The following is a 15,472-nucleotide window of genomic DNA, read 5'->3' as shown; positions in this document are numbered from 1 at the left end:
GGAAAACTAGGGCAGTTTGATAAACGGCCACAATTAGTATCTTCTTTTCTTCCAGATCTCCTTGCAACGTGACTCTGCAGCACCTTCCATCAACCACGGGGCCTCTTCTCCACCCCTTGAACCCAGGCTGGCTCCTTGCCTTGCTCTGACCAAAAGAATGCTGCAGATGTGACACTGAGCCACTTCCAAACCTAGACCTCCTTGCTCTGGAAACTGATATGCTTCTGCTTCACTCTGTTCCTTCCTAAAAACAACAGTGAGTGCTTTTTTTTTTTTTTTAATCTTTAAAGGTTTTATTTATTTATCCATGAGAGACACAGAGAGAAAGAGAGGCAGAGACACAGGCAGAGGGAGAAGCAGGCTCCACGCAGGGAGCCCTATGTGGGACTCGATCCCAGGATCCCAGGATCATGACCTGAGCAAAAGGGGGATGCTCAACCGATGAGCCACTCAGGCATCCCCCAGTAAGTGGGTTTTTTTTAAGGCTTAAATACTCATGGGCATCAAAGGGGAGCAAAGCATCAGAAATGACAAAAATATTGGAATTAAACTAGCTAACTAGTTTTCTATCAAAATACCTAGTAACCTGGACATTAAACTGGCATAATTTGTTTGCAAAGCCCTTTGGTTCATGGAACTGACAGATAAACAACTATTACTTGAAAGTAAAAATGAATTAAATTAATTTAGAGATGCAGCAGCTTGATCTAAATGAAAAGTCATGATATATAACTAAGTCTTCTACAGCTACACCTATTAAACCATGGTCTTTGGGCACAGTGTCAACAAAATAATCACCGAGTTTTGAAATAGTTGCTGATGTTCCTTCAGAAGATTTTTGTCTTCTGGTTTTCTTATGGTCAGTTTTCTTACTAGAGCTCCCAAGGTGGATGACAAATGTGGGCAACATTTTGAGCAAATTAAAGTTCATTATCAACGTTCTTGAAAAATAGAGATTTAACAATTAATTTATTCTTAAGTACTTGCTCTTATTCTTTAGCTCATTTCTGTTTTAAAGGTTTACTGCAAAAGTTTAAAAACATCATCAGACAAAAAGAGCAGCTGTTGACCTGCAGCATGCAATAAATTATAAACAATAAATCATGGCAAGAACGTTCTGGTGACTTTCTGAGCACTCTGTGGCAGAAGAACTCTATTTCCCACACATATCTCATGGTTCACCTAACCTATAATTCCTGGTTTCCCACTGATCCCAAATCACACCAAGTGGCAGTCTGGCAACTTTCTGGACCTCACAGATCACAGCCAAGACCATGGCATCCCTGGGTAGTGCAGCTAAAGCTAGCAAAGGCAAAGAATGGTTCTTCCACCACCATCTGAAACTGGGAAGAGTTGGCTTCCCCTAACTTCTTATGTGCATGTACTTGGTTTACCTGCAAGCATCCTCCATGTTGTCTTAGAAAGGAAAGTAGTTATCACCTTACATCTAGAGAGGGTTGGAAAAGAGAAGTGAGTTACCACTAATCACCTCTCCGATTTAACCATGTGTTAAAGAATTCTGTTGTCTACACAGGAATCTCAAAACTATGTTACCATGGTGGAAGGTGGAAGTACACAGTAGAGGCTTACTGAAACCCATCCCGGCTTATTTAAATGTAACTTCCGATTATAAGTTATAATTTATTTAAAAAATGAAAAATTCAAGAAAATGTTAAACAGAAAAGACACCCCAAAGGCTTAAACCTAGACTGCTCTCAGTAAGCTGGCACCTAGGGTTTTGCATTGTAAGCCGCCTATTGTCCATCCCCAGCTCTGGATCATTAGCGTAGATCAAGGACTCAGACTCCAAGGATAGGAAGCAGAAATAGGCAGTAAATGCCATGAAAGCCACTAGAAGGAGAATCGCTGGTGGCTCTCACACCTACCCTCTCTGTCCCCGCAGCTACAGCTACTTTCTCTTTGATGACTAGCAATTAGGCTACAGAGGTTATAGGCCCTCAGCATCAAGGTATTCCGTTAATACTTCATTGCATATAAGATATTTCAGAACCAGGAGCCCCTGGGTGGCTCAGTGGCTGAGTGTCTACCTTCAGCTTAGGTCGTGACCCCAGGATCCTGGGATCAAGTCCCACATAGGGCTCCCTGCATGGAGCCTGCTTCTCCCTCTGCCTGTGTCTCTGCCTCTCTCTCTGTGTCTCTCATGAATAAATAAATAAAGTCTGTTTTAAAAAAAGTGTTTAAGAACCTAATATGTTCAAAGACACATATAAGGTGCACTGATTGTCTTAGAGGCACCTCTCAGTCCTGTCTTATGGGGGCAATATATATGCACCCAGTGGGAAAAGAATGGAAAACAAAAATTTGGGACACCTGGGTGGCTCAGTGGTTGAGCGTCTGCCTTCAGCTCAGATAGATCATGATCCTAGGGTCCCGGGATTGAGTTCCTCATCCAGTTCCCCGCAGGGAGCCTGCCTCTCCCTCTGTCTGTGTCTCTGCCTCTCTCATGAATAAATAAAATCTTTTCTTAAAAAAAATTCTTCCTCTTTTATTTCCTTTTTAAATCAATATTTCTTCAAAGTAGATAGCATAGAATAGTAGAAAGTCTTCTCATCTCTGGAAGAATTATGTGTTCCCATTGATCTCAGGAAGTTGCCGATCAGAATGAAGTACAGAGATCATGTTCACAGAGGTGTGATTGAATTAATTTTGTGAACTTTATAACAGAAAATGCTGTGCTTTCTGATGCCCAATAACCTAGCAAAGATTTCATGAGTCACCTATTTGTTCCTTTTACAATTAATAGATTTGATTCCCATAGGATCAGGATGTCATTCTAGAACCATGGATAGGTGCCCTTAGGACCTTTGCACTTTCACATCCAACATCTCTCTAATGCTCTTAAGGAAGCCTGAATGATATTATTTGTGAAGAAGGAAAATGCAATAGAATTGTTTCCTCTTTTCTTATTCCCATCCAAAGCCACCAACTATACCCTTTGGAGGAAGGGGTAGCTTTTACAGAAAATTTAGAGGCATTAAGAAAGGCGTCTATCTGCACTCACTACATATTTGCTGTCAAGGCAACCCATTTTCAGGAATTTAAACCTTTCATTCCACTTTAGAGATAAGTGTGAATCCAGTCCAATCCTCCTAGAGAGTAATGGATACAACAGTGTACAAAGACGACAGTGTCCTCATAGACAAGACATCCATAGATGTGTAAATACTTGTGGGTGAGTCTGGTCCCTGATTTTTTTACAAATGAGGAAACTGAGATTAAATGTAAAAGCGCCCAATACACACATTTGTGACCAAGACATGGACTCAGGTCTTCTGATTGCTCACCCATTGTTCTCAGAGAAAGAAGAAAAAGGAGAGTGTAGAAGATATTGGCAACAGTGGAAGACAGAAAGGGATCCTAGAAAGAGAAAGCGCAAAAAATAAAAAACCTAGTGATGCCAAAAAAAAATCCATTTAGGTCTCAATCACCTCTGACTAATATAGGGTCAGCAGGAGAAATAGGGTCACTGGAGCACATGTATGCTCTCCCCCACCCAACTCAGAAACCGTGTGCTCCTGGGCCTCACTGTTCAAACTGTAGGACACTGCCCAGACCAGCCACCACATCAGCCTCACCCAGGAGCTTGTTAGATGTGCAATCTCAGACCCCACCCTAGACATACTGACCCAGAATTTGCGTTTTAACAAGATCTCTAGGTGATCCATGTGCACATCAAAGTATAAGCAGTACTGGACCAGGACACAGGGCAAGATGAGGTCCAAGAGCAGCAACTCAGGCTTCCCATACCCTCTGCTCCCCGTAGCCTCTGTGAGCAGAAACCAGGGCCAACCTCTGGGCTGACTCAGCACCTCATTATTTTTTTAATATTTTTTTAAAAATACATTTATTTGAGAGAGCAAGAGAGAGTGAGAGAGCATGGGGGTAGGTGCAGAGGGAGAAGGGCAGACTCTGCTGAGCACAAAGCTCAACGTGGGGCTTGATCTCAGGATCACAACCTGAGCCAAAACCAAGAGGCTTAACCAAATTCACCATCCAGCCTCCCCAGAATCTCATTATTTTAAGACCCCAATTTCTAGGATTTTTTTATATTTCCCCACAATCCTCAAAGAAGATAAAATGAGAGTCTTGATGAGTGAAGGTGGGGGAGGCCACTAAAAACTGGAGAGTTTGAATAAAAGCTGCTAGGATTTTAAGGTATGTCTATAACCTACTTCTGTTTTGATCTAGTTCTGTTTTTGATTTGATTTGATGTGTTTTCTTTTGTTGCTTTGTGTATTCATATCAAGTTTCATGAAGCAGGCAAATAGAAACTTTCACAGACCATCCCTTAAATGCCTCATTTTCCTGTTCTGCAGTATATATAGCTCTATTTTATTTTGTTTTCCAAATAAGCATTTTTACAAGGCAGTTGTGCTAACTAGATTGTGAACTCTTTTTTTTTTTAGATTGTGAACTCTTAAAGGCAAAATTTTGTTTATCTTCATCATCCTAACAGTTAGTGCCCTACATTTAACAAACAACCAATGATGAATGATTTAAATTGCAAGATAAAAATGAATGAATGAACAAATGGATTGAAGCAGAACAAAGCAGAATGAATGAATGAAATAGGAAGCAAAGTGCCCATTCTCCTAGATTTGGCTCCAATATCCTGCTATCATTTCTCCTGTAGTTTGTGACCTTGTCCCATGACTCCTGAGCTTCAGTTCGTTGCATGCATTACAGAGAATCAGCGAGGCTGTCTAAGCATTACTGTGTCCTGGGATGCAGAAAGAATACATGAGCTACAATCTGTAACATGCAATCAATAAATCACATTACTTTGAAATCCTCAGGTGAGAGTCACCATCCAATAGGCTTTCACTGCAAGGGCCCAATTTTCTTTCTTACACTCTGTTCTTGATTTACAATATATATGCATGGGAGGAAACATATCAGAGGAAAGGGAAAGGAGGTAGCAATTTTTTTTTCTCTTTCCCACCACACGCACAACCACCAAAAAATAAAAATAAAAATAAAGAAGGTAATAAAAAAGTAAAATCTTAAAAATAACCATCTCCCGGAAGTACTTTGACAAACTCATGGCAAAAATGCTCTTTTTTTATAGCCATGTGCTAGCAGCACATCATGACTCTAACAACGATAATAACACCAATGACTGGATCACAAAATTCAACTTACATTTGTATATGATGAGAAAATATAAAATCTTTATTTTGCTGATGACTATCCCACTCATCCTCCTGAGATCTCATCACTGGATTACTAGAAAAACAAATTAACCTAATGTCCAACACAATAATTTAAAGTCTTTTCAGGAAATAACCTTCCATTTGTTAAAAAATATTAGATGCCTTAGATCTTCTCCTCATCTCTCCAGCTTTTCTCCCTAAAGTAGTGTTTTGTTTATAGGGTAAGAGGTAGGGAAAGACCTGAGTGTTCTAGGAGCCCCAGGAAAGAATTGGGGTCCCCTGAAGCAATGTCATCATCTCCTTCTGGTCTGTTGCAGACATGGATTACATCTCTCAGATCCTGCTTCATAAAACAACTCTGCCCAGTTGTCAGAGATTAGATGACAACTATTAGCTCCTACGGAGTCCACCTCAACTTTAAAGCTAGGATCATGCTTTTCTTGGGTGGCTTTGACCAGAGTCTGAGTAAAGGCATGAGATGATAACCTAGTGGTGGTCTTCTTGTGGTGGCTCCTTGCCACAGCATGAGCAAGATGGTATGGGGTCCTGGTCATTGCTGCCCACGCAGGACTACTCAGTCTCAGCACTTCCCCTGCCCATTCTGCTTCCTCCCTGCTGGAGGAGGTAGTTGAGGGGTCATAACCACAGGTAAACTCATGAATGGACTCTGCAATCAGAGGCTCCTCACTTCCCCCCACCCCTGACCTTGGAATGTAGCTTTGCCTACTGTTCCCGCAATGGGAGCTGTTCCCAGGACACAGCCTTCAGAGAGTTAGGCATTGTTAAGACCGTCCAGACTGAATGTAACTGAACCCAGTCAAGACCTCTACATAATATTTTAAGATTCAGACAGGCAGATGCAGAGATACTCATTTTACTGCCCAAGACAAGCCACAGATGCAAGCTTCCTTGCTTATTTAATCCGCCATGTACCAGTTTGGAGTGGCCCTCTTTCTTCCGTTTCTCCCTGCCCTGCATGTACTAAGGCCGGTTTCAGATTTTACCCAGGAAGCTCCCAGAGCGCAAACCAATGCTTTCTTTTTCTTTCAGAGGTATCATCCAACAAACATACTGCACCCTTCCTCCATCTTGGGATCTGCTTCTTGGAGCACTCTACTGGCATCTCAGGACAAAGTCACTTGTCCAACCAAAGGCCACTCGCCCTGCTGGTTTTCCAGGCTGCTCTAACTCACAGTCTGAACTCTCTAAGTTTGTTAGAGATTAATAATGGCCATGGTATATTCAGTCTCATCTCAGCTTTCCCTGGACTGCCATGTCCCTCATGGCCTCAAGCCTGGCAGTCAAAAAACGGCAATAGATATACACAGGCATGAAATATTCAAAGTCCCAAGAAATTCTTTTCATAGCATCGTATATAAATTCTTAGGGGAAACACTCTGATTAGCTCAGGTTGGATCACATGCATGTCCCTGAACCATCACTAAAAACAAGAAGATGGGGTATTATGATTGATCAAACTCAAAACTCCACATGGTTTTGTGGTTGCAAGTAGGGAGGTACCACTGTTACTAAGCACAACATACAGAGGAAATGGGCAGAGGCAGTCCCCAAAGCGAGGTGCGGCAGTGTGACCAGAAGAAAGAGGAAGTGGGACGTTGAGCACACAAAAAACAAACAAAAATACAATTTCTCACGCTGTGTTCCTGTCCTTAAGATTCAGTATTTTTTCATAGACTTACACATAAACAGATAATTACAATAGCGCGTGGTGGGTGCTATTGAAGGGTGCTAGTTACTACAAAGGAGAAAAAGACTAACTCTGGGAGGGTGGTGAAAGCAGAGTGTACAAGCAAGAGCAGTACCTGAAAAGTCTTCGCAAAGTTGCATCTCAAAGGTTGAACAAAAGCTTGGTAGAAAGACAAGATGGAGAACCATCCAGATGGAGAGAATGGAATGAGGTCTCTGAGATGCGAAACATTGTGGTGGAACATCCTTCCTCCACGGAAACCCCTCCTGGAGCGCCCGTGGCACTCTGTGGATTCAGAATGGCCTAATTCCCACACCTCTCTAGCCCTGATGCACCCCTAGTCCCCAAACACTTCCAGTTTACGGCAAATAAGAAACTACTGATTTAAGAAATCAAGCTGATCTGTTGGTTTATCTATCTCTTTGTAACTATTTTTCTTTTAATTTTATAGTCACAGCTTCATCCATAGGATGCAGGTTAGTATTTCAGTCAGGCGAAGGAGAGAAAACCATCCTAGATGAAGAAAGAATGCAGAGGGCATATTAGGTAATATTTGCGATTTGTGGATTTATTCATATTTTAAATATGTAGAATAGGGGCAGCCAGTGTGGTTCAGTGGTTTAGCACCGCCTTCAGCCCAGGGCCTGATCCTGGAGACCAGGGATCGAGTCCCACGTCGGGCTCCCTGCATGGAGCCTGCTTCTCCCTCTGCCTGTGTCTCTGCCTCTCTCTCTCTCTCTCTCTCTCTGTGTGTCTCGCATGAATAAATAAATAAAATCTTAAAAAATATGTAGAATAAATGATCAGTACACTTATGTGTATTTTACATATGTGAACATGGGAGATTAACATAGTGGAGTGTATCACATGAGTCTGTTCATGATGTGAATAATGCCTTTTTAAAGCACACATACTATTCACACGTATTGTCACATATTATATATCATATATTACAAATATTTCTATATATAATATTAAAAAGGCATTTTTCACATAATGGATAGACTCAAAGGTGAACATTTTATACTATATTGAATTCTGTGCTTCAATGGTTCCAGTTATAATGCAGTCTGAGTATATCCAAACATATACATTTTTAAAATTAAATCGTTAATTTAGCTCTGAGCAGACATGAATAGAAATATAGAATGCAAAATTAGAAACTCTTCTAATTCATTTTTTGTGTGTGCAACTTTCCATAAATAGTGAGTCTTATCAGAATCAAATTTTAAGCTCAATAAATAAAAAGCACAGATGATGCTTACTTTATCCAGAACTCTGGAAAGGCAGCTAAGCCACCACAGAGGCTCAGGTGGGCACTGCCACCTTCTTATTTTCATTCTCTTAAAAGAGGCAGGAAGCCTGAAGTTTGAAGCACAAAATTGCTTCCACCAGGCTCATGAATTTTGAAGCACCTCCTGCTCTGTGCTGATTTCACATTGCAGAATGGTTCAGTGCTGTAACCCTGACTCTCCTGCTACCATAGCAACCTGTTGGTTCAGAATGAATTGAACTGTGGGATTATCACTAAGGGGGAGAGAAGAGGGGTTTCTACCTTATTTATTTTTTAGGCAGTGCGCTGTGCAACACCTATGAATGGAACAACCAGGAAGGAATGATTTTCTTGTTTCTTTTAAATCAATGTTGCATTCTTAAAAAGGCATGATTTTTAGATATTCGTGTAATGTCTACAGGGGTTAATTTATCATTACATCATCATTGGGATGTAGAGAACAGATAAAATCAAAATTAAAGTCTTTATCACCTCATTGAAAATTCATTGTAAAGAAAAGATGGGATTTGGGATCCCTGGGTGGCGCAGCAGTTTGGCGCCTGCCTTTGGCCCAGGGCACGATCCTGGAGACCCGGGATCGAATCCCACGTCGGGCTCCAGGTGCATGGAGCCTGCTTCTCCCTCTGCCTGTGTCTCTGCCTCTCTCTCTCTCTCTCTCTCTCTCTGTGACTATCATAAATAAATAAAAATTTTAAAAAAAAAGATGGGATTTGGAGCAATGTGTAGAAAGGACAATCATATGAAATTGGAACTTGATCTCATCAGTTTTCCCTGAACTTTAGCATGAATTGGGATTTTAAGCTTAAAACAAACCTGAAGTGTTGGTCTATGCCACCTTCAGACTTCTGAACATTTCAATTCCCATGAAATGGCCCCAGTTAAATTGGAACCCATGACAGATGGAATCAGAACTTGTTGCTTCATCACAAAGCACTTTTCTAAAATAGCTGCAGCATGAGAAGTAACCCTGTGTTTGTATATGGAAGAAAAGTGCTTCACAACATGGCCTATTTTTGTGGAAACACATAATGTGCATCTGTTATATCCCTCTTTCCACATAATGTCTAATACTAGGTTGCAACATTGCAAACGGTTAATAATAGCTGTTGATTAATTGATTGGGAAGTTCTGTCTTATATCTAGAAACTACTTTATTCTGGGCACTGTAGAGCCACTTCACACACTTTACCCATAATTTCTTGCAATAGCCCTATAAGGTAAACATAGTCCCTACCACAGATCCAGGTAGATTAAGTGCCTGACCAAATAAAATAGCAAAGCCAGGATTTGGTTCAGTTTTGTTTTGTTTTGTTTATTAGCCTGAAAGCCTCTTCTCCAAGTAAATGTTCCATTGCCTTAGGTAGGTCAGAGGACTTTCTAGAACTGAAATATGAATGGTCTTTGAGCTGTGATATAGGAATTGACAGTCCAGCCAACATTAGAAAAGCTAGATTAGTAGGTGGTGGTCCAAACTCACCCTATCATACATGTGTGAAAACTTAATTGTTTGAAACAGAAACTCTTGAGTGTCTCTAGATCTCAGGATTAGAGAAATGTCAGCTAAGAAGGGATGCCCATCTAGGGATGCCTGGAAGGGAATCGAGGGTTGGACTCACACTCAAATCAAGGTGAATATTAAATAAGATATTTTTTAAAAGCATAACTCATGGCACCATCCTGAGATTTCAGATGTGCTGAAAACACCGAGGTCAAAGAACCCTTTCAAACAACCATGTGGGATGCACAGTAGGCGATTCACTTCACTCTTTCCTATTATATGAGCTGAGGGTAACAGGAGCACACACACGAACTCCATAAAGCACCAAACAACAAAGAAGAAGGTATGCTTGATAACATCTGCTCATTTATTCGCCACATGTCCACTGACTAGCTCACTTAAAAGAGACAGAGGTTGGGCATCGTAGAAGATGTTGAGAGGATATTCAGAGCAGGTTTCTGATTTCAGAGTTTATAATTCAACAGATGAGGCAGACAAGTTAGATGATTCACCACGGCTATGTGGCATAACAAGAGAAATAAACAGTGCAGTAAAGGTAAAGGAAAATCCCTGGGAGAGCTGAGGAAAAGGGGTAATCAGTACACTCTTAATGGAGGCAGCAGCATGTCCACTAAACCTTGAAGAATGACTACAATGTTGGAAGAGTCCATCAGACTGAGGAAGCAAAAGCATCGTTAACAAATATGTGTTGGAGCCACTGGGTGGCTCAGCAGTTGAGTGTCTGCCTTTGGCTCAGGTCATGAACCCAGGGTCCCGGGAGGGAGTCCTACATCGGGCTCCCCACAGGAAGTCTGTTTCTCCCTCTGCCTGTGTCCCTGCCTCTCTTTCTGTGTCTCTCATGAATAAATAGATAAAATCTTTTTTTAAAAATGTGTTGGAGCAACAGAAAGAACCTACTACACCATTATTTGTGGTGTAGTGGCTACTACACCATTATTTCTTAATCACAGACTGTAGCCCATTCTTCACCAGATCCTTCCAAGCGCACCATCCACCGTTCCCCAGTGATGTCCGGAAGTCACAACAATAATGAGTTAATGAAAGGACAAGGAAAAAAAAAAAGAGTCTGACAAAGAACAAATTTCAAGGTATAAACAATACATTTTTTACTTGAAAATGTCCTAAGGAAAAAAAAAAAAAGAAAATGTCCTAAGAATGGTAGACAGAGTGGATATGGTCATATGTGAATGATATATAAATTAACTATAAATACATATGTGGGTTTGGCCCTCCAGAAAAACTTGCTGAAGATTGCTACAATAAACCCTCTAGAAGGTAGATACTGTCTGAACACTTGCAGACAAATTGTCATCTTTGTTCCAAATCAAAAGACTTCAACTCGCCAGGAAAACTCCACTGGCGTTTCAGTCCCTGGTTCTTTTCAACCTTCAGAAGTTTCCTGATCAAAACCCACGGGGATTCTTAGCCTTCCAACAGTCAGGAATAATAGTCACAGAATAAATAGCATTAGCTGTAGTAGCTACATATTCGTGTTGGCCTAGCTTATATCAGCATGTGACTAATCTCCATAGCATTTCTAATAACAGTAATCTTTTTCTTCTATGGAGTAAAATAACTATAATTCTCACCTATATTGATAAAAATACCAAAATAACTATAATTTTGTAGTGCTAGAAAACAATGCCATCTTAGAGGATTGCCTAATAATGGCATAGGCCCTTCTGGTAATGCTTAAGTTGGAAAAATATCTGGAACCACTTGTCAGAAGCTGACAACTTCTACCCATCCCTTCCTGCTAAGTCACAAGGTAATTGAGCTTCAGTGCCCCTGCTATGTTCCCTTTAGGTAAAGACGAAAGACTTGGTAAAGGAGGATATTGAAATCTGAATCAGGAACTTTATTTCATTAATTTCATTCTATAAAAATTTTAAGTGGTTCTTAAATCTGTATTGATGTAATAAAATTGCTGTCTCTTTATTCTTTCAACAAGAATTTACCTTGTTTTACTGTACAAGACTTTGCCTCTCATTTTCAATTCATTATTTTCATTGATGACTAGTTTCTATGCATTTTCTATGTTCCAGTTACTAATCTAGGGAGCTAGAGTGCAACAATAGATAAAGCAAACAATAATGACCCCCAGAGAGATCACATTATAGTGGTGGAGAAGTGGGCAATAAATAACACTATAAATAAAGAATGCTAGAAATAGGACATGCCTGGGGGCTTAGTTGGTTAAGGTCCAACTCTTGGTCTTGGCTCAGGTCTTGATCTCAAGGTCATGAATTCAAGCCCCACCTTGGGCTCCATGCTGGTGTGGAGCCTATTAAAAAAAAAAAAAAAAAAGAATACTAGATGTAGTACATCGTAAAGAGAAAGAGTTAAGCAAGGAATAGAAACAGGAAAAGTGAGTAGGAGTTGAAATTTGAGGAGGAGTGGCATGGAGAAGTCAATATTTGCACAAAATCTTGAAAAAGGTAAGGGAAAAAACCATGCAGATATTTTGGTAAAAAGCACTTCTGAAAGAGAAAATAGCAAATGCAGAAGTCTTGAGGTGGGAATATGCTTGACATATTCAAGAAACTCTGAGGAGGCCAGTGCCCATGGAAAGGGGGGCGAAAATGGGGAGTGTACTAGGACATGAATTTAGAGCCAGAACATGTAGGTGCCTGTAGATCCTAGCAGTAACTTTGGCCCTCACTCCTGGGGATCATCTGATCTGGCTTATAATTGGGTCATGTTGGTTGCTGTTTTTAGGTTGTAGTGAAAGGAGAATGAAAGCAGGGAAAAACAATAAGAAGATATTCCAATAACCCAGATAAGGATGATCATGGTTGGTAGCATGTCAGTAATAGTGAAGGTGGTAGGAAGATGGACTATGGATATATTTTGAAGTTAAGACAACAGGATTGGATGCCAGTTCATGAATGAGTTATAAGATAAAGGGAAGAGTCAGGAACAAAACCATGGGTTTTGGTATGAAGAGGTCAGATGGAAAAGTCAGTGAAAAGAGATGGAAATTTGTCAAGGAGTGGGAAACCAAGGGTTCTACAGTCAAGTTACAGGTGAGATACCTATTGAATATCCAATGAGGATGTCACGTAGACAGTTGAATTAATGAGTGTGGAGTTCAGGAAAACATTATGGACTGGACATATAGATTCACCTAAGGAAAGAGAAGGATTCCAAGGCCTGAGTGCCAGCCTCCAATATTGGTTCAAAGGTTGAAGAGATTAAAGAAGGGACAGTAAATGATAAGAGAAGGAGTAGCCAGTGAAGTGGAGGGAGAGCCAGGCATGTGCAGTGGCCTGGATACCAAGAAAAGAAGGTGTTTAACAGTCCCAAATGCTGCTAGAACAAGTTAAATAAGGACTTGGAACTGAACATCATACCCAGCAATCTGGAAGTCATTGCCAAACTCAACAGGAGCCATTTCAGTGGAGTAGGAGTAAGAACCTGATTGAAAAGAGTTTGAGACGTGATAAAAGAGTTCGGTTAAGTGCACACAACTCTTTATTGAAGGGTTTTTTTCTTTAAAGGGAAGAATAGGCATGAAGCATCGGTGTAAGGGAAGGCAGAGTCAGGAAAGATTGTATTTGCTTTTTAGTTGTTTCATTGGTTTTGCAGATGAAAGAAATCGGAACCTATTTGCACGCTGCGAAAGATCATCCAGTAGAGAGGACAAAGTCGATGCACAAAAAAACAGAGAATTTCTGAAGCAAGATTCTCGAGTAAGCTGGAGGGCAGAATTGAGTGCACAAGTGGAGGGATCGGTGAAGACAGAAATACAGTTGTCCACAAGAATGAGAAAGCAGGGAATATATCCCCACAGAGGCAGGCGGGTAGGTAAAAGTGGAGCCGGGCCTCTAGACCTTCTCTTCAGATGGCTTCATTTTTCTCAGTGAAACAGGAAGCAAGATAATCATGTGCATATGAATTGTGAAGGTAGAGCTGAATATTTGTGGACAGAAGGAAAGTATGAAATTACTGTCTAAGGGGAAAGAGTCCTAGTACACAAGGAATATATCAGAATTCCCCCATTATGGGCCTCGTGAGGTCAGTAGGCATGAGGTCAGTATAGTTGTGTGTCTTTCACCTGTTATGTTCAGTTGTAAGAGAGAAGGTAACAGTGTGTGGAGAAGTGGACTTTACTATGAAACACGAGAGACTGAGGGAAGTTAAGAATATTTACAAGAAGTGTAATGACGAACTGTGAAATTTAAGATTGGCATGGTGGGTGGTGAAGAATAGAGAGGGTGAGAAAGAGTGGAAAGATGGTAGGGTCCATGGATACCATCTCCTTGGTGGATGTGGGTGATGATTGGAATTCAGGTTCTAGAGGAAGAGCACTGGAAATATAGAAGGGAGTTGTTAGAGTGAAATTTAGATTTAGATTCAGGTTAGGTCATGGTTATTGACCTAATGGTTATTGCAAGTGAATAGCTGACAGAGGATGGCTCCTGGAAAGGGTTAGGAAGACCATCTTCAAGAATGTTAAAATTGACAAGTACTTTGAAGGAGCAATGCTGAAAGGAGTGAAGTGAGGAGGAGCAACTATCTTTAATGAGTGAGGGGAAGTGACCTGCAACAGGGGATGAGTGCAACCGCAAGGGGTAATGGGTGGTTACTGAGCGATACCTACACGCAAAGTACCAAATCAATACGTTGTACACCTCAAATTCACACAATGTTATTCGTCAAATATATTTCATTTTTCTAAAAAGCCATTAGTCTGGCTGTTCTAGGTGTCCAACATTTTAGCTTGACCTTTACTTGGATTTTGTGACCCTCTACTTAATTTAGGTTTTAATATATCTCATTTGAATCAGTTTTACTTTCACCTGCATATAAAATAATTTTCACTGGTAATAGAGCTGTGTAATGCCATACACCTCCCCCCACCACCAAAAAAAAAGTTGAAAAATTAAATGTCCCAGAAGCAGCAAAAAGGAGAAAGGAAGAGTTTCAGGGGCAGCAGCAACCTCGGAGGAGAGAGGTATCTTTCTTCTAGAGCAAGAGAGTAAAGAGACTTTTCAGAGAATAGATTAAGGATGCAGGGGATTTTGCTGACAACTGACCTTGAGTATCAAAGGGAATAATACAAAATATTATGGGAATATGGGAAAGAGTAGGAACTAGGGTCAAAGAAAGGTGTTATACAAGATTTAGTGGGGTTGGAGTGTGGGAAATGAGGAATAACTTGGAAGTTTTCTCAAAGAAGGCACAACCAGATTAGTCCTAATTGTTCCCAAGGTAGGTAGGGTGGAGCAGCTGTGAGTGCTAAGGGGACAGAAGGTTGGTAGTGGGGGCCTTGACAAGAGACCGCCAAGCTTCCAATGGAGGCATGGAATCCTATGAGGGATGCAGTCTTCATGCCCAGGCAGTTTCTTCTCCTTGCATTGGTAGCCTACAGAGGGCATCTGTTTGAGGGTTCAAGCTACTCCCTGACTTCTGCTGAAGGAGGCTTCTGGCCAGAGAAAGACGTTTTGTTTCTCTAATCCCAACTAATTTGTCATTTCCATCCTTAAGTGGGCTAGAGAGCAAATGCACTAAAGCACTTATGAAAAAAAAATCATTGGATCAGAAATAAGTCTGATGACTCAGTAGCTGGGGATATGGTGGTATTGCAAAAAAGAGGGAGATGCTTGATGACTGGTGTTGCAGAGAAGTCCGGCAAAGAATACACATCCCAAATTAAAGTAGCTTCCCAACGGCTAATCCTGATGCCTGCAATGTCATCCTTAGAGAATCATGGAATTTCTAGTCTGAGATTCTATGAAAAAAAATGTCACATTTTAGCAGAATGAGTGCAAGGT

Source organism: Vulpes vulpes, chromosome 16, assembly GCF_048418805.1.
Source record: "Vulpes vulpes isolate BD-2025 chromosome 16, VulVul3, whole genome shotgun sequence".
In the NCBI taxonomy this organism is placed as follows: Eukaryota; Metazoa; Chordata; class Mammalia; order Carnivora; family Canidae; genus Vulpes; species Vulpes vulpes.
Note: the sequence above shows the minus strand (reverse complement) of the source record.